The 26,819-nt window shown below is 39.1% G+C and overlaps 1 pseudogene; it reads right to left on the minus strand.

Annotated features, from left to right (window-relative positions):
• Window positions 1–2,478: 2,478 nt before the first annotated feature.
• Window positions 2,479–3,486, minus strand: LOC140516868 (olfactory receptor 4P4-like; annotated as a pseudogene).
• Window positions 3,487–26,819: the final 23,333 nt, after the last annotated feature.

The raw sequence follows: 26,819 nt of genomic DNA on the forward strand, positions 1-26,819 counted from the left end.
ATTCATACTAAAAACCAATTAGTGGAGCAAGTAATAGTGTATCAGATTTATAGAGAAGGGAAAAAATTTGACAGAACAAGAGATAGAAAACATTATGAAGTAGAAAATGGATAATTTTGGTTATATTAAATTGGAAAGTTTTTGCACAAACAAATTTAATGCAACAATGATTAGGAGGGAAGCAGAAAACTGGGAAAGAATTTTTACATCTAGTGTCTGTGACAAAGACTTCCTTTCTAAAATATATAGAGAACTGAGTCAAATGTTCAAGAATACAAGTCATTCCCCAATTGATATATGGTCAAAGGATATGAACAGGGAATTTTCAGAGGAAGAAATCAAAGCAACCTATAATGATATGAAACAATGTTCTAAATCAACACTGATTAGACAGATGCAAATCAAACAACTCTGAGGTACCACATCACACCCATCAGATTGGCTAACATGACAAAACAGAAAGATATAAATGTTGGAGAAGATGCGGGAGAGTTTCAACACTAATTCATTGTTGGTTGAACTGTGAGCTGATCCAACCATAGTAGAGAGCAATTTGGAACTATGCCCAAAGTGCTGCAATAATGTGCACACACCTTGACCCAGAAATATCACTTCTAGGACTGTACCCCAAGAGATCATAAAAATGGCAAAGTGTCCTACAGGTACAAAAATATTTATAGCAGTACTATTTTTGGTGGCAAAAAACTGGAAATCAAGGGGATGCCTACCAATTGGGGAATGGCTGAACAAGCTCTGGTATATGAATGTAATGGCATATTATTGTGCTGTGAGAAACGATGAAGAGACAGACTTAAGAAAAGCCTGGAAAGACATATATGAACTGATGTTGAGTGAAAGGAGCAGAACCAGGAGAACATGGTACATAGCAACCACCACATTGTACAAGGAACTTTTCTGGTAGACTTAGTATTTTATTGAAGTGGATGGACTGAAAAAATTTCCAGTGGACTCCTGAGGCAAAATTCCTTCCATATGCAGAGAATGATCTATGGAATTGGATTGCAGATAGAAACAGACTGTTTCCTTTTGTATTATGATTTGTTTTGTTTTATGGTTTCTCCCATTCATTTTAATTCTTCTATACAACATTCATTTAATAGGAATGTACGCGTGGCCCCTATGTAAGATTGTATGCTGTCTCAGGCAGGGAGGAGGAAGGAGCGGGAAATGAGGGGAAGGGAGTGGAAAAAAAATCTACATATATCTAAGTGATTGTTGATCACTGAAAACAAAAAAATAATTCAATAAAAAAAGAAAGTTCATCTGTTCTTTGTCATTTAATTATTTTTCAGTAATGTCTGATTTTTGTGTATGACCCCACTTGGGGATTTCTTGACAAGGATAGTGGAACGTTTTCCATTTCCTGTTCCAGTTCATTTTATACATGAGGAAACTGAGACAAACAGGGTGAAATGACTAAGGCTCACACCGCTAATAAATGGAAGAGTCAGTTCTTCTTGTCTTCAGGCTCATCACTCTACTTTTCCGCCTGCCTGACCTCATCTTCCCTAATGATGTGCAGAGATCATTTTAGAAAGTCAGCTTTCAGATAACTCTCTCCTCCAATGACAATTTCCCGTTAGTCTCCTGAGAACATCAAGAAATTCCTGAATGGCCAGGAATGAAAATTGTTTGAAAATCAAGTGCCAGGTTCAGACTAGAATATTCAGAATCCACAGGAAATTTTACGAAAAGCACAAAGGAAGATGTTATCGTATCATTAGACCAATGATTTTTAGAGCTATCTATCTATCTATCTATCTGTCTGTCTGTCTGTCTGTCTGTCTGTCTATCTGTCTGTCTGTCTGTCTGTCTGTCTATCTATCTATCTATCTGAGTCTGGGAGTAAAGAGTAGATGGTAAATTTCGAAACCTATTAAATCAAAAAGGAATTGAGAAAAATTAACTTTTACTTGCGTTTAGTCTCTGGGTATGTGAATCATGTTTATTCAGGAGGTCAGTTGGAAGAAGCAAGAATCATTTCAGGAGATAACACCTAAATACATATGTATAAATATAATGTATGTTTATATAGAGAGATTATATGCAAATATACTACATATATATTTGTTCCTAATTCTGTTTACTTTCAAAGGAATATATATAAATATATTATATATATATATATATGTACACACACACACACACAAACACACATATATGTCCTATTGAAAGTATTATTCAAAACCTCATACTATGAACCAAAATATTGGGATGTAATAAATACTTCAAAAACGTGTGAATTGGGAGATGACAAAAATATGGACAGAAAATAATTGACATTCATATTTAACTTCCCTTATTAGCTAATATATTTGTCTTTTCATTACTGCAGTCATGCTTATCACCCTGCCTGCTATCGAGTATATAAGGCCTTTCCTTGAAGTATTTAATCCTAAAATTTTATTTGAAATTTAAATCTCTTGTTTCCTTCCATGAAATATCACAATAGATAAATTAATGAAATTCATTTAGATTTCCTTTCCAAAATACCTTTTGACACCACACCTTTCTCATGGAATTTTTCATCTCAGTGTTTCTCAGAGTATCAATTATGGGGTTAAACATTGGAGCAATGATGGTATAAAATAGAGCAAGCACTTTATCCTCTGGATAGGTGGTGGGAGGTCGAAGATAGGAAAAAATTGCAGGTACAAAAAACAAGACAACCACTGTGAAATGAGACCCACAGGTGGACAGAGCTTTCCGGCGCCCTTCTGCTGAAAGGGCGTAGGGTCCATAATATAATGGCATAAGAAACGAATAAGATCACAAAAATTCCCAAAGCAATTATCCCTGAATTAATGACAACAAGAAGACCAGTGGTGTAAGTATCCGTGCAGGCAATTTTCAGCAATGGGAAGATGTCACAGTAATAGTGATCAATTACATTGGGGCCATAGAAGGCCAATTTGAGAGTCATGGACAACTGAGGGAAGGAGTGAGCAGCCCCACCAGCCCAAGACACTAAAACAAGAAAGTTACATTTCTTTCTGCTCAGGATGACCATGTAGTGGAGAGGTTTACAGATGGCAACATAGCGGTCAAAGGCCATTGCAGTCAGGAGGAAGACCTCTATACTGCCAAAGAAGTGGACACTGAAGATTTGGAACATACAAAAATCATAGGAGATGATTTTTCTCTCAGATAAGAGATCCCCAATTAGTTTTGGTGTAACACTGGAAGTATAGCAGATGTGCATAGAAGACAAGTGACTGAGGAAATAGTATATTGGTGGAAAAGATGACTGCAACAGATAGAGATGAAGATTAAGAGGTTTCCTATGAGGAGACTGATGTAACAGAATAAGAAGAAGACAAAACAAAATATTTTTATGTTCTGGTCATAGGAAAGTCCATAGAAAATGAATTCTGTGATGTTGCCCTGAGTCCTCATTTTTGTTTTGATAATTAATATTCAAGATTAAGTTCTGTATCTGAAATTAGAAAAAATATATTTTAGTGAATGTATATTCATATAAAATGTCTTTAATTTATTAATTGTAATGCAGAGTGTGTACACTCTGAGATCATACTAGTAGGATGAATAGAATTAGTAGCTGGTACTTACCCTGGAGAGGAGAACTTTGGCATGCTATGATAACTGTCTTCAAATATGTGACAGTCTATCAAAAGGAACAGGATCCACACACATACATAATATATACACAGTAGCACATACATGTTGTATTTCATGCACACATACACGTATCCACATGTTCATTCTAATATGTGTGCTTATTTGCGTATTTACAGACATCATGCATATATGTATATTGAAAGAAAGAGTTTGACCTCAATGAAATGAATCATTTTTTTCTAAAATTACATCTGTTTCAAAATAAATCTTTGTACCTATTAACATAAATTATTCTCCCTCATAATAAGCTTTCAGATCAATGATAGATATCCATGGATAATACACCTTTTTGAAGAGACTCTTCTTGAGGAGTAGCTTGAATAAATTTAGAATAAATGTCAGATTTAATTTAGTTTTGGGGAACTGAGTCTTAAAAAAACAAAGTTATGGAATATTTAAACATGATTTAAAATAATTTGTCGGTGATGTTAATTCGTTACTTGTTGGTATTAATTGAAATTATCAATCCCTTCAATGAAGTGATATTTGTTACCTCACAAATATTTGCATTCCCCGTTCTTCTATATCCCAGGAAGAAAAATCTGAGCTAATCATTTCATGCCATAATTTTATAATAAAGTCATTGTCTACTGAAATAAAAAACACATTTTTACTGTAGCTGGTATAACACAAAAATTATTTATCCATTCATAGGCTGTTGTACTTTACTGTGAAAACTCTCTCCAAGTCTGAAGTGTAAAAAATAAACTATAAAGGAAGAAATAAAATTCTCAGAAAATATTACACTCACTCTAGGCATATTTGAAAACTGGATCCAGCTTCTTTAATTGACCCTGACAATGCAATAGGTTTGTATAACATAAAAACAAGGTGTAAGAATCTACTGTACTGCCAGAAATGACCCTCAGATCGCCTTCTAGTTGTTTGTGGTATTCATAGCTGAGCCACCTTAGTTGAGAGGAGAAAAAATAGAATGTCAGTTTTGGAAAGGACCTCAGAGGATATATTTTTGTTGTTTCAGCGAAGTCTGAGTTTTCATGACCACTTCTCGAATTTTCTTGGCAAACATATTGGAGTGCTTTACTGTTTCCTTCTTGAACTCATTTTGCAGATGAGGAAAATGAGGCAAATAAGGTTAAGTGACTTGCCCCAAATCACCACTTTATAAGTATATGAAGCTGTGTTTGAACTCAGTTCTTCCTGATTCCAGGTTCCATACTTTATCCACTCTACCACCTACCTAGGTAAACCCATATGCAAAGTAGAATTTACTCTACAACAGTGGTGTTAAAATCAAATTGAAATGAGGGCTACTCATGCCCAATTAGAATCCATATGAGCTTCTTACTGACTTAGTTTATAATGTATTATTAGTCAGGTTTTATTTTATTATATTTTTGCAAAAATATTTCCCTATTACCTTTTAGTCTGACTTGGGCCACAGTTAGGTATGTTGTTGTATATATGGCATGCATGCCACATGTGTCTGATACTTTTCTCCTACAACAACACTAATAATTAATCCTTCTGCTATGTACTGGAGACCATTAATGAATAAAAAGCTACTTCTTCCAAAAATTGTCCCTTCTGCCTTTAGATCTTTCACCTTTTAAGGGTGCTTAACTTCTGCAGGATTCTTGCCATTAGACAGATTTCCCATAATATCAATTCGTCACATTTATTAGGCAAATGATAATGAATCCAAATAAAAATTAGCTGTCATTATTATGTGAATTTGAGTTCATTATTTAACTTCTCTGACCTCAGTTTCCACATACTACAAATAAGAAATTTATACTGGATGATCTCTGTAGTCTCCTCCAAGTGCTAGCTTCATTTCATATTGTTCTTGTGTTGTACCACTTCATTTATGTGTTGTTCTGTTATTTCATCTTCAAAGGGAGAATATGAAAACACTTCATATAGTTTGAGGATCAAAGGAGATAACCTGTAAAGTAATTTGTAAGCCTGTCAATGACAAAGAACACAATCCTTGTGATTATAAAAATGTCCTTATAAGTGATGATGATGATAATGACCATGATGACTACATTGCATTGATTATAGGTTGTGCCTACAAATTTTCCTATGGCTTTAAGAACTTTTATACCACACAAAGTATGATTGAGAACTAAGTGAGAATTTATACTTAAATGTTTTATAAACTATGAAATGGCCAATATCTATGAAATCATTATTGTTATTAAAAGAATCATGCCAGTTCTTCCCACTTTAAGAGGGAGAGGAACAATTCTGAAGGAGTCATTACACATGGCTACAAAACCAAAAATTCCAACCTTACAACTGGCAGAGTCTTTTGCCAAGAATTTTAACAAAAGACAAACAATCCCATTGCATTTTTTCTATTTCTCTCTCCTTTCCATGGAGGCATTAGACACAGTTCTTCGAAATGATTAAGGAGTATAAAACAGTCATTGCACAGACAGTGTAGGAAAATCTCACCTAACCCCCACCACATGTATGCAGTGAACAAACACACACAAACACACACATGCACACACACACACACACACACACACACACAAAGTCACAAACCGATACAAAATTGTGGGTTTCAAAGAGGTGGAGGAGGATTGATAAATATCAAAGTAAATAAGTAGTTTGGGAAAAAATAAAAAAGAAAGTAAAAAATAAAGTAATACGTGTTTTGGAGATTTCCTATAATAACTTTCAGATACTAGGTGAGTGGACAAGACAGGTACTAGACAAAAGAGCAAAACTATTAGACTTTAAATAAAAGTTGGAAATAGGCTTGAATCCAAATTCTATTTTTGGAAATTTATAGTTATGGGGACTCTGGGCAATAAATTATGATTTTCTCAGAGTCAGCAGAGGATAATGGAAACAAGCCAAAATTTGAGTTAAAAAATTATCTCGGGTCAAAGGCATACTCTGCTTACTAGTTTTGGGACTATTGGCAGGTAACATTTGACTCTGTGTCTCTGATTTTCTCACCTATCAATTTAGAATGACTTAATTAAAAAATTTCAAAGATTCCTTTTTGCATTAACTTCTATGTTTTCATAAAATGGAAAAGGAAAACCAACAAATACATGAGATAAATAAAAAGATTCCTATCAGTAGAAATAATTGTCAGTGGGAAGGAATGTTGTGGTTGGAAAGAACTAGCTGTGTTACTGTGCACAAATGACAAATTTTTCTCAGCCTCTATATGCTCATCTGTAAAATGGAGATGATGATGATGAGGATAATGTTGATGATGTGAATAATAATAACAATTACCATGTTGATCATCATCATCATAAATGTTTTGCTTCTGTCCACCATTTCATTTCACTTTTTTTTGTTGTGGTGGCGTAAATAATAAGACTAGAAACTGATTTATTTAAGAATAGTTTCCATTGTTCAAAAGTAGAGTTGCTGCTCAGTGAACAACTGCAGGATTATGACCAGTCTGGAAAAATGAGCTATCATGAACTACAAAATATCACCTTTTAAAAAAGCATCTCCCTTAGAGATGAGAGAAATGAGATGACTAAAAGTGTTTGCGACACTTTCAAGTAGCAAATTAAAAAGTTATAAGTGAAAACAAAAGAAAATTAGAATGAACATAGCAAGCAATAAAGGATGAAGTATCCAAAAAAGGTGTTTTCTGACTGCCTCAATTCTTGAACTATACTATGACGTTAAATATAATCCTTAAAACATCAATGAGACCCAGTAGAAGTGTCAATTTAGTTATTTACATTCATGCAGTTCACCAGATTAACAACAGTATTTACAAACGCACACACATGCATTTTATCTCTTCTAGAAAATGAAGTAATGTAACGTGTTAGAAAACTTACTGCTGTTGAATGATGAATCCAAGGAATTGCAGGGTGGTGTTTAAATGAGCTCCTTATGCCCTTGATTCATCAGGCTGAGTTACAGCCATCATTATAACTTTCCTTACCCCAGAGATTATAGGTGACCATTTATCAAATCACTTTTTCTGATCATTAGCTATGAAATACAATAAATTTGGTAATATCCAGTTAGCCTGGAATCTAGTTGTTATATATGTACAATAACATCAGTAGCTTAATATTTCACTACCCTACATACTGACTAGTAATTAATCTTACAAGTAGCCATGTCTGATTTCACCCACTGGTCAAACACACCTATCAGAAGATTACTTTATTAAGAAGTCGGATTAAATGCAGGGGTTTATAAACTAGAAATGGACAGATCAAGTCTGTTGCAAATCATGAAGAAAAACCTTTGCTTTCCACAAGAACTGGAGAATTCAAGTCCTTGCACATACAGCTTCTGAGAAACTGAGAAGAGATAATTGCTTCCCAGAAATGAAAACGTGGCTGAAGACTGACACACATATTTTCATCATAAATTTTTAACTCAGAAATAAAGGAAGAACATTTCTGCATTACAAAGTAAAATAAATATAACATTCAACTCTCTTAATGATCAGTTTAAAAAGAAAGAATATCCAAGCAGATTCTAACATGTGAGCAGAAGTATTTAAAAGGCTTTGAGAATCTGAAGAAATGATGCTCCCAGAGGGAGTTTAGGAGACTTTTTTTTTTCAATTAAACAGAACTAGTCCTACATTATGCCCTCCAGGGCAAATGGACAGTTACCTCCTAATGCCATGTAGTGGAGGGAAAAGAGCACTGTATTCAGAAATACAGGCAATAAATGGACAATTATTAGGTCCTGTCTGCCTACTGTAGTTTTCTGCAGTTGTCCCTCGTTTGGCACCAGAAGAGAAATAGCAGCAAGTGTATTTACAAGTGTATAAAACTTCCTTTGGCTACAATTTGTAAGAGTGAGGGGAAAGAGGCAGAGACATAGAGGAAGGCAGAGATAGAGAGAGAGAGAGAGAGAGAGAGAGAGAGAGAGAGAGAGAGAGAGACAAGGACAAATGAGATATAGAGACAGACACACAGAGACAGATACAGAAAGAGATAGGTAAACAAAGAGACAGGCAAAGACAGAAACACAAGACAGAGACAGAGACACAGAGAGAAGAGGATGAGAGTCTGAAAGACAGAAAGAAAAGCAAAAGTTTGGAGGTCCAATTGTCTGGGAATGTTTCTTTTTTTTCTAACTTAAATATTCTATGTTTCACAACTACTAATGGAAAAGATTGAGTGACTGAGTGTAATGGAGAATCATACCATCCTAGATATGATACGGAGTCATTAAAGCTTACTGAGTTGGACAATACCTTACAAGAACTCATCAAGGTAAACTGCTCAGAGGTCGAAGATCCAGAGGGCCAAATAAGCATCAAAAGAATCCATTGATCATCTCCTGAAAGGGATCCCAAACTGAAATCACCTAGGAATATCACTACAAAATTCCAGAACTACCAAGTGAAGGAGAAAATAGTGCAGGCAGTCAGAAAGAAACAATTCAAATATGAAGCAAATACAGTCAGCATCACACAGGAGACTTTTTTCAGTATTAGAATAGTTGGAAGTATTATATACGCATAGACAGAGAGCACAGGGTGAGGTGAATAGGTAAGAATGTTATCTTAAAAAATAAAACTAAGGGGTCACAGAGGAATTTATTGAGAGTAGAAAAGGAGAAATAGAATGGGGCAAATTTTCCCATGCAAAAGAGACAAGAAAAAGCATTTTAAATTGAGGGGAAGAGGAGGGAGGTCAGACGGACAGAGTGAACCTTACTCTCATCCCAATTACCTTAAGGAGGGAATAACATGTACACTCAATTTGGTATGAAAATTTGTCTTATACTACAAGAAAATACTGGGGTAGGGGATAAATGAGAGTTAGGGGGATGGTAGAAGTTAGAGCAAATTGGAGGACCGGGTAATTAGAAGTAAACGCTTTTGAGGAGGGATAGGTCAAAAGAGAGAAAAGAATTAATGGTGGGGACAGGGCAGGATAGGATGGAGGGAAATAGTCTTTCACAAAATGACTATCATGGAAGCATTTTGCCTAATTACACATGTATAACTTATAATAAATTGCTTGCCTTCTCAGTGGAGTTGTGTGGGGAGGGAGGAAGGGAGAGTAGATGAAAATAAAGGTTTAAAAGTGAATGTTATAAATTGTTTTTACGTGTAACTGGGAAATAAGATATACAGGCAATAGGGTATAGAAATTTATCTTGCCGTGCCAGAAAATAGAGGGGATGGGATAATAGAAGGGAGGGCTGTGAGAGAAGGGAGTATAGATTGAAGAAAGGGATGATCAGAATGCATGCTGTCTTGGGGTGCGTGGACGGGAGAGATAGGGAGAAAATTTGTAACTCAAAATCTTGTGGAAGTGTCTCTTGAAAACCAAAAATAAATAAACAAAATTTACAAAACAATAGACAAAATCCTGAAGAGTGCTTAGATATCTTATTCAAAGAAATCGTCAAGAAACATTATACAGATACTTTTAAATCAAAAGGCAAAGTAGAAATTAAAATATTCCACTAATCACTTTCTGAAATTGCTAGAGAATTGACTTTGGTCAATTATTCTTGAGAAAAATTTAAAACTATGGCCAAAGGACTGCAAGATTTTGCATATCCTTTGACTTAGAAATGTCACTGGATAGATTTGTATTAGAAAGAGAGCAAAGTAAAAAGAAATGGACCTATGAGTATATTTTTAAAAAGTATGGTAGCTCTTTTTAATAGTGGAAAACGAAATACAGGGGATGACAATAAATTGCGGAATGGATGCACAGATTATATTATATGATTGTGAGGAAATATTGTTATATTTTAAGAAATAAATGGGATGATTTCAGAAAAACCTAGGAAGACATATCAATGCATGCAAAGTATATGACTAGAAGCAGGAAAACATTGTACACTGTAATAGCAATATTTTAAGGATGTTCAAAGGTGAAAGTAATACCCACTATCTCCTCCCCGTATTTTTGTGCCCTTTTATGTTAAATAATTTACCACATTTTACCTCTCCCTTCCCTTTCACTTTTTACAATGTGATCTTATTTTTTCAACACTTATTTTTTTAAAATTTCATTCCATCTAAGTAAAGTTATATTTGCACCCTATATCTGTCCATCTGTCTGCCTCTCTCTCTCTCTCTCTCTCTCTCTCTGTATATGTGTATGTGTGTGTATTATATATGTATATGTACATACACACACACACACACATATATATGCTCCTTCTAACTGTTGTGATATTGATAAAGTTCTTAAATGTTAGAAAATATGGTTTTCTTCAGGAGGAATGTAAACAGTTTAATCTTCTCGAATCTCTTATGCTTACTCTTTCCTGTTAGTCTTTTTATTCATCTCTCGGGTCTAATATTTGGAAATCAAATTTTCAGTTCAGCTCTGATGTTTTCATCAGAAATGCTTGAAACTTCTTATGTCATTTCATGCTCAATTTTCCCCTGAAGGATTTTGTATTCACTTTTACTGGGTAGGTTATGCTTGGTTGCAATTGTATCTCCTTTACTCTCTGGAATATATTTTAAGACCCTTATCCTTTAATGTAGAAGCTGCTAAATTTTGTGTAATCCTGACTGACTTCATGATATTTGAATTGTTTCTTTCTCACTGCTTGCAGTATTTTCTCATTGACCTGAAAGTTCTGGAATTTGTCCATAATATTCCAGGTAACTTTTGTTGAAGAATCTCTACCAGGAAGTGATCATTAGATTCTTTCAATTTGTATTTTCTCATTGATTATATGATGTCAGGGATCTAGTATTTAATAAATTTTTGATACATGTTGTCTAGGATTTTGGTTTCATCATGGATTTCAAGTACTAAAATAAATCTTAAACTATCTTTACTATAATTATTTTCCAGGATAGATATTTTTCCCATCTCTCTCTATACCCACCCCAGGGCAGGATGGACCCCATCTATCCCTTCCTCTATTCAATCCTCCCTTCTGTTAATAGCCTTCTTTCACCCCCTCATCCCCTATTTTCCTGTGGAGCAAAAGAGATTTCTACACTCCATTATCTGTGCAACTTATTTCCCCATTGCATGCAAAAACAATTTTTTTTTTACAGTTATTATTAAAGGTTTGAGTTCCATATACTCTCCTTTTCCCTCTTTCCCCACCCCCATTGAGATTGGAAGCAAATAATATCGGTCATATATGTGTAGTTATGCCAAACACTTCCATTTCATATATGTGTGTGTGTGTGTCTGTACGTATGTATGTATATATGTTTCCTCTTACTAACCTAATACTGAAAAAGGTCTCATGAGTTAAAAAAACATCTTTCCATGTCAAAATGTAAACAGTTCAAATTTGATGACTTTCTTAAGGATTCTCTTTCCTATTTACCTTTTTATGATTCTCTTGATTCTTGCATTTGAAAGTTAAATTTTCTGTTCAGTCATGGTTTTTTCAGCAAGCATGCTTGGAAGTCCTTTATTTAATTGAAATTCCATTTTTTTCCCCTGAAAATGCTTAGTTTTGCTGGGGGAGTGATTCTTGGTTTTAGTCCTATCTCTTTTGACTTCTGGTATATAGTATTATAAGCCCTTCGATCCCGTAGTGTAGAAGCTGCAAAATCCTGTGTTATCCTGATTGTATTTCCACAGTATTCAAATTGTTACTTTCTGGCTGCTTGTAATATTTTCTCTTTGACTTGGGACATCTGGAATGTGCCTACAATATCCTTAAGAACTTTCATTTTGGGATCTCTTTCAGGAGGTGATCAGTGAATTCACTCAATTTCTATTTTACCTTCAGTTTGTAGAATATCAGGAGAGTTTCCTGGAAAATTTCTTGGAAGATGATATCAAGACTCTTTTTTTGATAACAGTTTTCAGGTAGACCAATAGTGCTTCAATTATCTCTACTGGATCTTTTTTCCAGTGAGATATTTCACAATGTCTTCCATTTTGTTTCATTCTTTTGGTTTTATTTTATAATAACTTAATTTCTTATAAAGTTGTTAGCTTCCGTTTGCTCTGTTGTACCTTTGTTATTCATTTTTAAATATACATTTATATTTTCTCTTCTCAACATTCACTTCTGCAACAATTTGAATGCAAAGTTTTCTCCCCATCTCTCTCCACCCCCACCCCAGGACAGCATGCACCCCATCCACCCCATTCTCTAGACTGTCTTCCTTTCATTACACCACTTTATGTATCCCCTTTTCCTCTATTTTCCTGTAAGGCAAAATATATTTCTATACCCCATTTTCTGTATAACTTATTTTGAAGTCGTAGGCTAAAACAATTTTCAGCATTCATTATTAAAGCTTTGAGTTCCATATTCTCTCCTTTCCTCCATTCCCACCCACCCTGATTAAGAAAACAAACAAAGAAATATAGGTCATACATGTGTAGCCATGCAAAACACTTTCATAATAGTTATGTTGTGAAAGACTAACCACATTTCCCTCTGTCCTATCCATCCCTCCTTTTATTCCATTCTCTCCCTTGACCTGTCCTCCCACAATTGGGTTTGTTTCTGATTATCCCTTTTATGAAATTGCTGTCCCTTCTATCATCTTCCCTCTGTTATACCCTTCCACGTTGTCTTACTGCAGAGTAAAATAGATTTCTGTATCCTATTGAGTGTGTTATTCCCTCCTTAAGCCAAATCCCATGAGAGTAAGGTTTATGTATTTTCTTTCATCTTCCACCTTTTCCCCTCAATTATGAAAGTTCTTTCTTGCATCTTTTACATGACATGATTTTCTACATTCCACCTCTTCCTTTCACTTAATCCTAGTACATTCCACTCAATAGTAAATTTTATTTTTTTTAGGTATTCTCTCTTCATATTCAGCTCACCCTGTGGCCTCTGTCTATGTATATTTATATACTTACACACGTATACCCATGAAAACAGACAATCCTACGTATATATATCTCACACATACAAACCCATACATACCTATACATACATATATATATATTCCTTCTCACTCCCCTAATAATGAAAAAAGGTCTCATGAGTTAGAAGTAACATCTTTCCATGTAATGGAAATGTAAACATTTCAGTTTCAATGAGTTCCTTAAGGCTTCTCTTTCCTGTTTACTTTCTCATGTTTCTCTTGATTCTTGTACTTGAAAGTCAAATTTTATATTCAGGTATGGCTTTTTCAGCAGGAATGCTTGGAAATACTCTATTTCATTGAAATTCCTTTTTTTAGCTGAAGTACCAAACTCAATTTTGCAGGCTAGGTGATTCTTGGTTTTCATCCTATTTCCTTTGACCTGTGGAATATCCTATTCCAAGCCCTTAGTGTAGCAGCTGCTAAATCTTGTGTTATCCTGATTGTATTTCCACAATACTTGAATTGTTCCTTTCTGGGTGCTTGTAATATTTTCTCCTTGACTTAAGAACTCTGGAATTTGGCTACAATATTCCTAAGAGTTTTCCTTTTGGGATCTCTTTCAGGAGGTGATCGGTGAATTCTTTCCATTTCTATTTTACCCTCTGGTTCTAGAATATCATAGCAGTTTTCCATAATTTCTTGGAAGATGATGTCTAGGATCTTTTCTTGATCATAGTTTTCAGGTAGACCAATAATTTTTAAATAACTTCTCCTGGATCTATTTTCCAGGTCAGTTTATTTTTTCCCAATGAGATATATCACATTGTCTTCTATTTTTTTCATTCTTTTGATTTCTCCTGCTTTAGAACTTGTTTAGAATCATTTTTACAAGTATTTTATGGGCGTTTAGGGAGTGCTAGATCACATCAGTGGGTCTCCTCTGCCATCTTTGCTTTGCCTAAAACATTATTTTCTAGAGTTAACTTGCATACTTTCTTTTCCATTTGGCCAATTCTACTTTTTAAGGTGGTTTCCTTTCTTCCCCCATGTGCTACAAATATCTGTGCTTCCCTTACAAAAGCTCTTTGCTCTTTCATTATTCTCTTTTATCACTCTCATTTCTTCCCCCTAAAAAACATTATTAATTTATTGGTTTTCAGTTTTGAACAGGCATTTCCATAAGTTTTAAAATTTCTCCCCTCCTTCCCCAAGACAGCATATAATCATATATGGGCTTTCCACAAGCATTTCCATTAAATACATTTTGACATTATTCATATTGCATAGAAGATTTAAAATGAATGGGAGAAACCATGAGTAAAACACAACAAAACATAACAAAAGAGAAAATAGTTTGATTCATTCTGATGTATCCATAAATTTTCCTCTGGACATGAATGGCATTTTGCATCACGAGTAATTTGGAAATGTTTAACATCCTTTCATCATGTCATGGGCTAAGTCTTTGAAAACAAACCTCACACACTGTAGCTGTTACTGTAAATAATGTTCTCCTGGTTCAACTCACTTTACTCAGCACCATTTGATGTACATTTTTCCAGGTTTTTCTCAAGTCCAGCTGTTCATCATTTCTTATAGGACAATAGTATTCAATTGCACTCATATGCCACAGTTTATTCAGCCATTCCCTAGTTGATGGACATCCCACTGAATTTCAGTTCTTGGCCACCACAAAAAGAGCTGCTATCCTTGTGTACATATGGGTCCTTTATCAATTTTTGTTATCTTTTTAGGATACGCCCTAAATGGGTTATTGCTGCAACTCATTTCCTTTTACCAATTTTTATTCTACCTCTCTTATTTGATTTTCAAAATTCTTTTTCAGCATTTTCAGGAGTTCTTTTTGGGTCTAAAGTCAATTTACTTTTTTTGAGATTTCCTTTGAGCAATTTTGACATTGTTATCTCCTTCTGAGATCGTGTTTTAATCTTCCCTGTCACATAATAACTTTCTATGGGTGTGGTTGTTATTGTTGTACTTCTCCCCCCACTCCTCCCACTCCTCCACCTTCTTCATCATTACTGTTGCTATAATTATTCTTCCAAGTTATTCCTTTACTTTAGAGATTGTGTTCTGCTCTGGGATGGAGGGATACTGTCTCAAGCTTCTTCTATTGAAGCCCAATGCCTGCTTGCTGGCCTCCTACAACTCTGTCATAGGGTCTTGTGGCTAACCTGCTGCTCCAAGGTCTCTCAACTGGCCTCTATGCAAGGTTCAGAAGACCTAGCCTATGGGAATGAAACAGGTCAAGGAGTCAAGGGTGATACCTAGTTTGCAAACCTGAATGCCTAAGAGTATGGTGGTACTCTCAAAGTAATTAAAAAAGATTAGGAATAGGGAAGGAATTGAGTGTCAGGTAATAAGATTAATTTCGGATATGCTGAATTTCAAGTGTCTAGGTGACATCAAGTTTGAAATATGTAATAGGCAGAGAAAGACATGATACTGGATGTCAAGGAAAAAAGTTAGGTCTAGGTAGAGAAATCTGAGAATCATTTGTAGAAACATGATAACTGAATACATGAGAGCATATAAGATCATCAAAACACACAGGATAGGACACTGGGCTGATATTCATGGTTACTGGGCATGACCTGAATGAATATCCAGCAAAGAAGACTGAGAAGCTTCAGTCAGGCAGGAGAAGAATGAAGAGAAAGAAGTATCACAAAAACATAAAAGAAGAGAGTATCAGAAAAGGGCAATTAACAAATTCAAAGGCTCCAGAGATGTGAATATGATGATTTAGAAAAAGCCAGTCTATTTAATGGTTAAGGGAATAGCTTTGGAGAGCATAATTTCAGCTAAATGATAAAGTCAAAAGCCAAACTGCAGAGAATTAAGAAGAAACTGAGCAGAAATGAAGTGAAGGTAGAACGTGTAAATGAGCCTCATTTTTGTCAGTGAAATATAGAACAACATTTTTGATGAGAAGATAGAGGAAGCAACTGTAATGAGAGGTTTGAGGAGGAAGGAAAAAAGTTTGGAAAAGCCACAGTGATGAGAAGGAAACTCAATCAATTAGGTTGTCAAAAAAGGACTTCTGTGTTGTAGTGAGAGTCCATTTGAGATTATTACATATTTGTGATTTTTATCCAGCTTTGCTCAGGAGAACACGAATAGGAGTGAAAGATGCACATAAGAGTAGTAATCCAAGGCTAAGACTGGATGAGGCAAGAGCAGTAATAGAAAAATAAACCAAGAGACTTGAGAGAACAGACTAGTGAAGAATCAAACTGGTTCACAAAGTGTAATCACCAAAAGGGGTATTAGCTAATGCTGGAATTATCTCGTGAGGGGAAAAAAGAAAGGGGCATATGGACTGAATATCAAAGTGTAGACTAAAAATAAACTTGGATTGAAAACTAGAGGGAAAATGGAATGTCATGAGATCTTAATAAGACAAGGGAATTTCAGAGTTCATGAAAATTTAAACATTAAATATGTTGGTGATGGAAAGATCAAGGATATGATCATTTCTTTGTGTATCCGAGGTAGAGTGAAGAAGTAATTCATGTGAAATTAAGAATTGAGCTTTCGGGTGTTGACCTGAAAACTTGTTGAAGAAAAGGCAACATGGCTAAATGCATACATTTTATGATTTAATTAATTAATTGATCAATTCCCCATAAAGAAAACAGTTACATAATGCATTATGGAGCCAGAAATGTTCTGGCTACCCAGTGCAGAAATCCTCTGGCTTATATACATTTTGCCATGAGGAGGAAACTCTCTTAACTAAGCAAATCATAAATTCAGTAAGACAAGACAATTAACAAAGCAATGTCAATCAAATGTTGGGATTCCAAGCTGGGTAAACATATGTCTCGGTGACAAGGAAGGAAGGAAATCCCACCACTAGCAAGTGGCAGGCTTCCTGCCCCAAACAGATAACTGATGCAGGAAAGGGCAAACAATGTTCAATAGAAACCCAGGATGCCTATTTTTCTTTACCATTAATATCCCATAACATAGTATGTGTCCATTATTCAAGATATGTCATAACATAGTATGTGTCTATAGATAATAAGATACAAAGGAGAGTCCCATTATTCAAGATATGTCATAGGTTAAAGGTCTCCCAAGGAGTGCAGAGTCAGCCCTGGCTGGCTTTTGCTGACACAGGAAGAGGCATTCTCTGAGTTTGCTTCAGAGAGAACAAAGAGATTATTCCAAAAATTTATAGTAAACATTATCACGGGGTGATTGAAGAAAAAATCAACATGTACTTTAAAAATCCCCTAGTAGGAGCCTAGGAATTGGGTAATAGATGAAAATAGCTGTTACCTGAACACTGATGTCATTGAGGAGACAAAGGGAGGATTTTGGAAGATTTTAGAGAATAACTAGAATAATTTTGATTTAACGGCAGAAAAGCATTGACTGAACTTTATAGTAGGAGAGATTACTGAGTGATAGTGGTAGATGTGCCTATAAGTGGAAATGAACATTCCAAATCCCCCATCTCAGCAAGTGATTTGGAAAGGAAAGGATTTAAAATCAAAGAGTTTTTGTTACTGATGGAACAAGCCTTTCCCAGAGGGCAAGTTAAGACGTTGGTCAACTAAAGTGGGACATTGAGCAAGGAGTACTGAGTTGAAAGGAAGGCCAATAAAGGAGCAGCCAGTGGGAGATGGAGACAATGGATTTTGAATAATGATACTAAGGTGATTTTTAGATAGCTTAGGCAAACGGTTTAGTTGGGGGAGTCAACGGAATGGTTTGCTCCCCTTTCCTTGCAGGCAAGTCAAATCAGTGCAGCACATAGCTGGATGGAGCTGGTTGGAATGATATCTTTTTCCAACTCCTGAATCCAGAAAGTGGCACGCAATGTAATGGTGACTTTCTGTCCGTGAGAGGTAAGAAGAGTCCCTTGCAAACAGAAAATGACAAGCCTAGGACAGTGGCCCTAAATGTATAAAGTGGTTCTGTAAGTGTGTATGTGTGTGTTTCTCTGTCCCCTGAAGACAAGAACACTCTTTTGTAAGCAGCAGGAGGCCAAGCTAAGGGACTGCCTTGTGATGGAATGGTATCTCTACCCTTGTCTACTTGTATGAATTTTTAATGTGTTTCAATGTATGTGTACATCTGATGAGGTTAATGGTGAAGGGGACCCCAAAATACCGACGGTCCGGGTCGTGCTCGAATGAATTCGACTCAAGCCTTCTTAAATGCCAAAGAAAACAAAGTTTATTAAGGATTCACCTAATTGGGTTGCCTCTTAAGGGGCCTAAGCATTTGTGATGCTAGTAATCACAAACGGGCCAGATAGAATCTCAGCTAGACAGAGTCTGAGCTGGATTCAATCTGAGCCCCTTCATGGAGGCAAGATGGAACTTAAATACAGAAAAGAGTATAGAAAGGATCTGGGGGGGGGTGGTGTCTGGTAGTCCAGGGTGATGGGAGGAGGGGTTTAGGAAGGGTCTTGAGGAGAATCAACAAATATCAGACTTGGGGGCACCTAGGTGGGAAGCAGGTAGAGCAATCGAGGGATAACAAACAATGATCACAGATTTGTTTATAAAAGGCCAGATTCTGTGAGGAGATACAGGAGATCAATTTGAGTATCAAAAGCCAGGTTAAGTGAGGAAATTCCAGGGGAGCTCAAGGAAGTTCCCAGAGTTTGAACCTCATCATTCCCCCCTCAAACAGATTGAACCCAAATTCTTTTGGGGTAAGGGGCAAAGGTCTCAGTTTCTGAAACTTCTTCCTGCTGGCAAGGGGCGTAGAGCTGTCCCTGCCTCGATGGGTCCTGTTCAAGGGGTCAGACTTCAGAATCTGGGTGGTGCCGGGTCCAGTGGGCTGGAGACCTTAGATTCCGTCAGAGGTTTGTATATAGTCTGGGCTGTCATCTGGAAGTTAATGGCTTGGGCTCTGGAGGAGACAAATCTGGCCAAACGGTTAAGCAGGCAAGGACCAAATAGGCATAAAAGGATTATAACTAACAGAGGAATAAGAATAGGAGGGAGTAAGGATAGGAGCCAGGATTCCCATGAAGAGGATGATTTGGGGCCAACAAGGTTATTATGGATTTCTCTCATCCATTGTGCCTTTTCCAAGATACGTTCAGTACGGACCTCTACTTGTCCCGAGTTATTGATGTACATACAGCAGGATGTGTTTTCTACGACGCACACACCTCCACTGAAGGCAAGCAGGTAATCTAAAGCTATTCTGTTATCCAGAACTACTTTTGCTAGGGAGCCCAAAGATTGCTGGATTTCCAGGAGATCATAAGCTGTCTCGTTTGCCAACTGGTGAATGGTCTCTGTAAGATTAGAGAGAATGAGTTCATGCTGCAGGTGACCATACCAGGGCATGAGATATTCTGTCCCCTTTTTTAGGAACCAGGCAACGTTTCCCCAGAATCCACGTTTTGTCCTTTTTAATTTAGAGACCTTGGGTTGCGTGGCATTAAAAATGGAGAAGGGGGGTGCTAAAAATCCAAGGGTACACATCCCAAAATCCTTGTAAGGAGTTAAGCATTGGGTGGTCAGGATGGTGGTTCTGGGGTCTTGCCATGTGGTGGCGCTCTGTTTCACCTCTTCCCCAGAACTTTTGTTACTTGGTTCCCAGACCCCACAAAGGAAGGTATAACCCTTGGGGGCACAGATGAGGTGAGTCTTTAAAAGGTTCTGAGTTTGGATACCCCAGGGATCAGAATGGTTGCACATTAAACCTCCAGTTGACAAGGGTGTCTTTAAGAGATCCATAAGGGTTTTGTAGCTAGGAGCTGTGGCACTATGGCTCGACTTAGGGGTGAATTTTTGAAAAGGGTGACCTACTAGAAGAGTAGAGGGGGGGATACGGTCATAGGTGCAAGTAGGAAATGCTCCCTCAGAGCAATTGGTACAACTAGCAGATGTAAAGTTCCGGAGACATTTATCACTCCTTGTATCTATGCAGGTAGTGCAGATTAAATGACCAGCTGAGACTTCTACAAGTCCTCCCTCAACAGGAGTCTTAACTTGTTCAGTGGCCATGGAACTCATATGGGAGTACTCCCCTGAGAAAAAACAGGGTGTTGAGATGGAAAGGGTATCCCAGAGGGGAGTGGCCAACATAAAAGGGGTGGCATAAACCTCTGAAGAAGTCGTATTGGGGAGGGGAGCTTTTGCAAAAACAGCCCGTGGTGGGAGGTGAGTGTCGCCTTGTGGGTGTGAGTGACACACCCAACAATCTTCAACTCCCCCCCTACCCAATGAGTTTCCCAGTTTGACCAAAGAATTATCTTCCCATTTCCAGAAACCGAGGGTATTTGAAGTATTGGGGAGCAGAAGAAAAAGGATTAACACTATCATGTCAGTTTAAAAAGAAACAGTTTCACAAGAGAGAAAAATAGAGGGAGAATAATTTCCCTGGGTGGGGTTAAAATGAAGATGAAAAGGAGGTATACAGAGTCACTTCTCTTCGTCCACCTGTTTGCTGGAGGAGGGCGGGGCCTTTCTAAACAGTAGCTTGAGATCCTTCCAGGGTTCACAGGTATACTCCGGAGTTTCTGGGGGAAAAACAAGAGGTGATACTGGTTTAATTCTAGAGTAATGAGTCCAGTTGGGGAGGCCCTCGAGTTTTACTGCGGTTGGAGTGGTGAGTATTACTCGATAAGGTCCCTTCCAGTTGACATCTAATTGTTCTCCCTTCTGAGTTTTTCATGACTTTAAATAGACCCAGTCTCCAGGTTGTACAGTAACAGGACACTGCTTTTCATTGTCTAGAGGTTTTGGAAGATGCTCATTGGCATATTTAGTTAGTGCATTTCTGACAGCACCTAACTGAGTTGCAAATTGGGTGACTACGTGCTGTTCAGAATCTACAAGGATATCTGAGGTTAGGAAAGGCCTCCCATATAGAAGTTCAAAGGGGCTAAGCTTAATTCTTTCTCTGGGTGTGATTCAGACCCTAAGCAGTCCAATTGGGAGATTCTTGATCCAATCTTCCTGGGTTTCTATGCATAGTTTAGTAAGGACCCGTTTGAGAGTGTGATTCATTTTTTCAACTTTACCCGATGATTTTGGGTTCCAGGCTGAATGAAGATAGTAAGTGATTTTAAGAGTCTTTGCCACACACTGGGTTATCTGCGATATAAAAGCTGGACCATTGTCACTCTGCAAGGAGCTAGGCAAGCCAAATCGAGGTATAATGTCCTTTAATAGGAATTTTGGTACCTCTTGAGCCTTTTCGGTTGTGCAGGGAGAAGCTTCTACCCAATTAGTAAAGGTATCAACAAAAACCAAAAGCAATTTGAAACCCCTACATGGAGGCATGTGGGTAAAGTCTATCTGCCAGTCTTCACCTGGATAGGTACCCCTCCTCTGGATAGGTTTTAAAAGAGGGGGAGGTCTGACTGCCCCTTCAGGATTTACCTGGGCACAAGTTGGGCAGGCCCGACAGACTTGTCGGATTGTTTCTCTCAACTTGCAGCCAGTAAAAATAGACTTTACTAGAGACTGAAGGGCGTTCTTTCCCAGGTGTGTGGCCTGATGAAGACCAAAAAGAAGTTTCCACTGGCTTCCTCCTGGAATAAACAGTTGGCCTGAGGGTGTCTGAAACCACCCAGAGGAGGAGAGAGAATATCCCCTCTCCTTAGCCAAAGCTTGTTCCTGGAGGCTGTAGGAAGGTGTAAAGGAATCAGGGAGTTGTGGGAGTAGAGGAGCCAGTATAGCCAACTGACGGGCAGCATTCTTAGCTGCAGCTATTTCCCATAGCCTGATCTGTTTCCCCCTTTTGGTGACCTTTGCAAAAGACAACAGCTATCTGAGAGGGCTTTTCAGCAGCTTGCAGGAGATTTGAAATCTCCTGGGCATGTTTGATAGGGGAATTTTTCGCTGTTAGATATCCCCTTTCTTTCCAAATTGCTCCATGGGCATGTAGAATATGGAAAGCATATTTTGAGTCAGTAAAGATATTTATTCTCTTATTTTCACCTAGCTCTAGGGCTCTGGTGAGTGCTATTAACTCTGCCTTCTGGGCTGAGGTCCCAGGTGGCAGAGGCTTGGCCTTTATGGTCTGGTAGAGGCTGACTACTGCATACCCTGCTCTCCTAACCCCTTGTTCAATGAAGCTGGAACCATCTGTGTACCACTCTGCTTCAGGGTTCAAGAGAGGAGAATCCTTCAAATCAGACCGACTGGCATAGACGCAGTCCAAAGTTTCCTCACAATCATGAACCAAGGTTTCTGAGTGGACACTATCTGGTAGGAGGGTTGCTGGGTTGAGTGTGTGGCATACTCGAAGGCTTAGGTCAGGGGTGTCTAAGAGCAGAGCCTGATATTTAGCGAGCCTGCCACTAGTCAGCCACTGGTGACCTTTTTCTTCCAGGATGCTCTGAACTCGGTGGGGAGTCAAAACTTCCAAGGGCTGCCAAAGAGGGAGTTTAGAAGCTTCCTCAATTAAAATAACTGTAGCAGCTACTGCCCGGAGGCATGCAGGCCATCCAGCCGCCACCGAGTCTAATTGTTTGGAAAAATAGGCCACTGGTCTGGGGTCTGGTCCTAAAGACTGAGTTAAAACTCCCAAAACCTATCCCCTCCTCTCAGCAACATACAGAGTGAAAGGTTTTTCTAGATTTGGTATGGCTAATGCTGGAGTGGTAGTTAGTCTAGTCTTCAGAGTCTCAAAAGCTTTAGCCTGCTCGGGACCCCATTCTAAAGGGAGTAGGTCTGGGCCTTGAGTAGAGTTCTAGAGGGGTTTAGCAATAAGGCCAAAATTAGGAATCCAGAGTCTACAAAAACCGGCCATACCTAGAAATGCTCGAAGTTGTTTCTTAGTGACTGGAGCAGGGATAGACAAAATTGTCTTTTTTCTCTCAGAGGTTAAGGAGCGAGAAGTGGGTGTAAGTTCATGGCCTAGATTACTTTACAGACTGGCAGGCTATCTGGACCTTGTTCAAAGAGACCCTATAACCTCGAGTGCCTAAGAAATTAAGAGTCTCTGTGGCAGCAGTCAGGGAAGCCTCCTGGGTGGGGCTACAGATTAAGATATCATCCACGTACTGTATGAGGCTACTATCTGTTAGTTCCAGGTCCCTTAAATCCCTTTCCAAAGCCTGGCCAAATAGGTGAGGGCTGTCTCTAAATCCTTGGGGCAAGACCGTCCACGTTAGCTGGCATGGACTTAATTCCCCAGGAAGGGTCCATTCGAAGGCAAAAATGAACTGCGAATCTACGTGGAGAGGTATACAAAAAAAGGCATCTTTGAGGTCCAGAGTAGAGAACCATTGGGTATCCCCAGGGATTTGAGTGAGTATAGTATATGGATTGGGAACTATGGGGTGCAATGGGATAACAGCTTCATTAACAGCTGAGGTCTTGGACCATCCGGTATTCCCCATTAGGCTTTTTTACCGGAAGGATAGGAGTACTGCATGGAGATTGACAGGGGACAAGAATTTTGTACTTAAGGAATTTTTCAATTAGAGGTCGTAGTCCTTCCCTGGCCTCAGGCTTAACGTGATATTGACGGCGATGGGGAAATACATTGGGATTCTTAAGGCGAACAATAGCTGGGGTGGTATGAGTAGCCTTCCCGGGAATTCCTTGGTCCCAAACAATTAGCTTAACTGTCTCCCACACATTCAAGGGAACATGGGAAGGTCTGGTAACCAGAGGAAACAGGGAAATTGGAGGCTTAACTAGAGAAAACTGGCTTCCCAATTTCACCATCAGGTCCCTTCCCAACAAAGGAGTGGGACAAGAGGAGATTATAAGAAAAGAGTGTTCAAACAACAGATTCTTAAACAAGCAGGGGAGGGGGTATGTCTCTCGACATCCCTTAGTTTTCCCTTCTATCCCCACAACCCGACAGGTGGAGGGGTGAGTAGGGCCAGAGTAATTAGTTAGAACAGAGAACGTTGCCCCCGTATCAATCATAAATCGGGTAATCTTACCTCCGACCTCGATGTCCGCCCAGGGCTCAGCAAGGGAGATGGAGAAAGTGGGAGTGCTGCCAAGCCCCGGGTTGTTCCATCATTCCGAGTCCTGAGAGGACTGGAGGACAGGGTACTGGGGGGAGGCTCCACCACTTTTCTGACCTTGAGGACAGTCCCTCCTGATCACATACTGGGCACCGTTCTGGAGGCGTCAGTCCTGGAAGCTTCCTCCGGGGGAGCGCCCTAGAGGGGCATTCCTTGGACCAGTGGCCCTCCTTGTGGCATCGAAAGCAAGATCCACCATTACCCGAGTTACCAGGTATACCCTCAGGTCCTTTCCTGGCTATGGCAGCAGCCAATAACTGAGCATGTTCTCTGACTTTCCGTTCTTTTTCCTCTGCTTTGACCAAGTCTCTGTTGTTGAAGACTCCAAAAGCTGTCTCCAGTAATTGGGCCTGAGGTGTTTGGGGTCCCATTGCCAATTTCTGTAGTTTCCTCCTAATATCTGGGGCAGACTGATTAATAAAATACATACTAAGGATCGTTGCCCCTTCCACAGAGTCAGGATCTAAATTCGTGTATTTTTTAATGGCCTCTATCAGCCTATTTTGGAAAAGAGCAGGGTTTTCCTGTTCTCCCTGAGTAATCTCTTTAATCTTTTGAAAATTTACCTGCTTTTTAAATGCAGTTTTTAGGCCCTCTAGTAAACAAAATATCATATGATTCCTTTTTTCCCTATCCTCGCTCTTTTGATAATCCCATCCTGGATCAGTGAAGGGAAGAGCCACTATTCCAGGGGGGTATTTCGTTAGTCAATACCCGCCAAACTATCTCCATACTTCTGAGCTTGTTCCCAGATTCTCCTCTTTTCTTCAGCTGTACAGCAGTTAGAAAAAAGAATATGTAAATCATTCCAAGAAAGTTCAAATTGAAGGGATATGTCCTTAAAACCCTCAGGGAACCTAGTGGGGGTCTTCCGAGTATCTCCCCAGTTTCTCTTTAATCTGGGCGAGATCCAGGAGAGAGAACGGAACCTGCACCCTGATTGTCCCACTGGGTTGGGTGGGTACCTCTCAAGGGAAACAGCTCAGAGGGCCCAATGGGGACAGGGGCTTGTAGAGAAAGGTAGGAAGTCCCACTTCTTGTGAGGGAGGGGCTGGGGAATGCCTGCTGAACTGGATTAGGCTGCAGGGCCAGGGGATCTGGCTGGCAAGGGGAAAGATCCACTGGTACCTGAGGAAGAGTAGGGATCAAAGGGGGAGATGCCCCAGAGAATGTCACGGGAGTGGGGCCTAAAGCCTGAGTGAATATTGCCCCAGAGAGAGGGGCTGCAGAGGGAGGCACCCCAGCAAGGCCCATAGTTGGGGACTGAGGTAGGGTCCCCAAGGAGGGGTGGGTTACAGGCAGTGATACTGTAGAGACTGCCGTGGGGGTGGGGCCTGAGACCTGAGTGAGTGTTGCCCCAGCAAGAGGGGCTGCAGAGGGAGGCACTCCAGCAAACCCAGTGGCTGGGAACTGATCGGGGGTTACCGGGATGGAGGGAGGCACGGGAGGAGATACAGGATAGGCAAATGAAGCAGGAATTGGGGGGGATTGGGGTAAAGGAAAGGTTGGGGTAGAGGTGACTGAGGGGGAGGTGGAAGGACTCAGGGGGAGTGGGGGAGCAGTAGGAGGTTAGGGAGCTGGAGTAGGGTTCGGGAGGGGTTGTGGAGGGCGAGGGGAAAGGGGTACCGAAGGGGGGGAGGCACGGGAGGAGGTACAGGATCAGGAATTGGGGGGAATTGGGGCAAAGGAAAGGTTGGGGTTGTTGACCTGAAAACTTGGTTAAGAAAGGCAACAGGCTAAATGCATACATTTTATGATTTAATTAATTAATTGATCAATTCCCTATTAAAGATAACGGTAACATAATGCATTATGGAGCCAGAGATGTTCTGGCTACCCAGTGCAGAAATCTTCTGACTTATATACCTTTTGCTGTGAGAAAGGAACTCTCCTAATTGAGCAAATCATCAATTCAGTGAGACAGGACAATTAACAAAGTAATGTTGGTCAGGCCTTGGGATTCCAGCTGGGTAAGCACATGTCTCGGTGGTAAAGAAAGAAATCCCACCACTAGTAAGTGGCAGGCTTCCTGCCCCAAACAGGTAACTGACATAGGAAAAGGCTAAACAAAGTTCAATAGAAATTATGACCTCAGATGTCTATTTTTCTTTACCATTAATATGTCATATGTCTATAGATAATAAGATACAAAGGAAAGCCTCATTATTCAAGATATAGTGTCTTAGGTTAAAGGTCTCCTGAAGGAGTGTAGAGTCGGCCTTGGCTGGCTTTTCCTGACATAGGAAGAGGCACTCTCTGAGTTTGCTTCAGAGAGAACAAAGAGATTATTCTAAAATTTTATATTAAACATTATCAGGGTAGAGGCGGCTGAGGGGGGGGGTGGAAGGACTCAGGGGGAGTGGGGGAGCAGTAGGAGGTTGGGGAGCTGGAGTAAGGCTCGGGAGGGGAAAGGGGTACCGAAGGGGCGGAGGCACGGGAGGAGAAACAGGATGGGCAAATGAAGCT

The sequence above is a fragment of the Notamacropus eugenii genome, chromosome Y, assembly GCF_028372415.1.
Source record: "Notamacropus eugenii isolate mMacEug1 chromosome Y, mMacEug1.pri_v2, whole genome shotgun sequence".
NCBI classification, from domain to species: Eukaryota; Metazoa; Chordata; class Mammalia; order Diprotodontia; family Macropodidae; genus Notamacropus; species Notamacropus eugenii.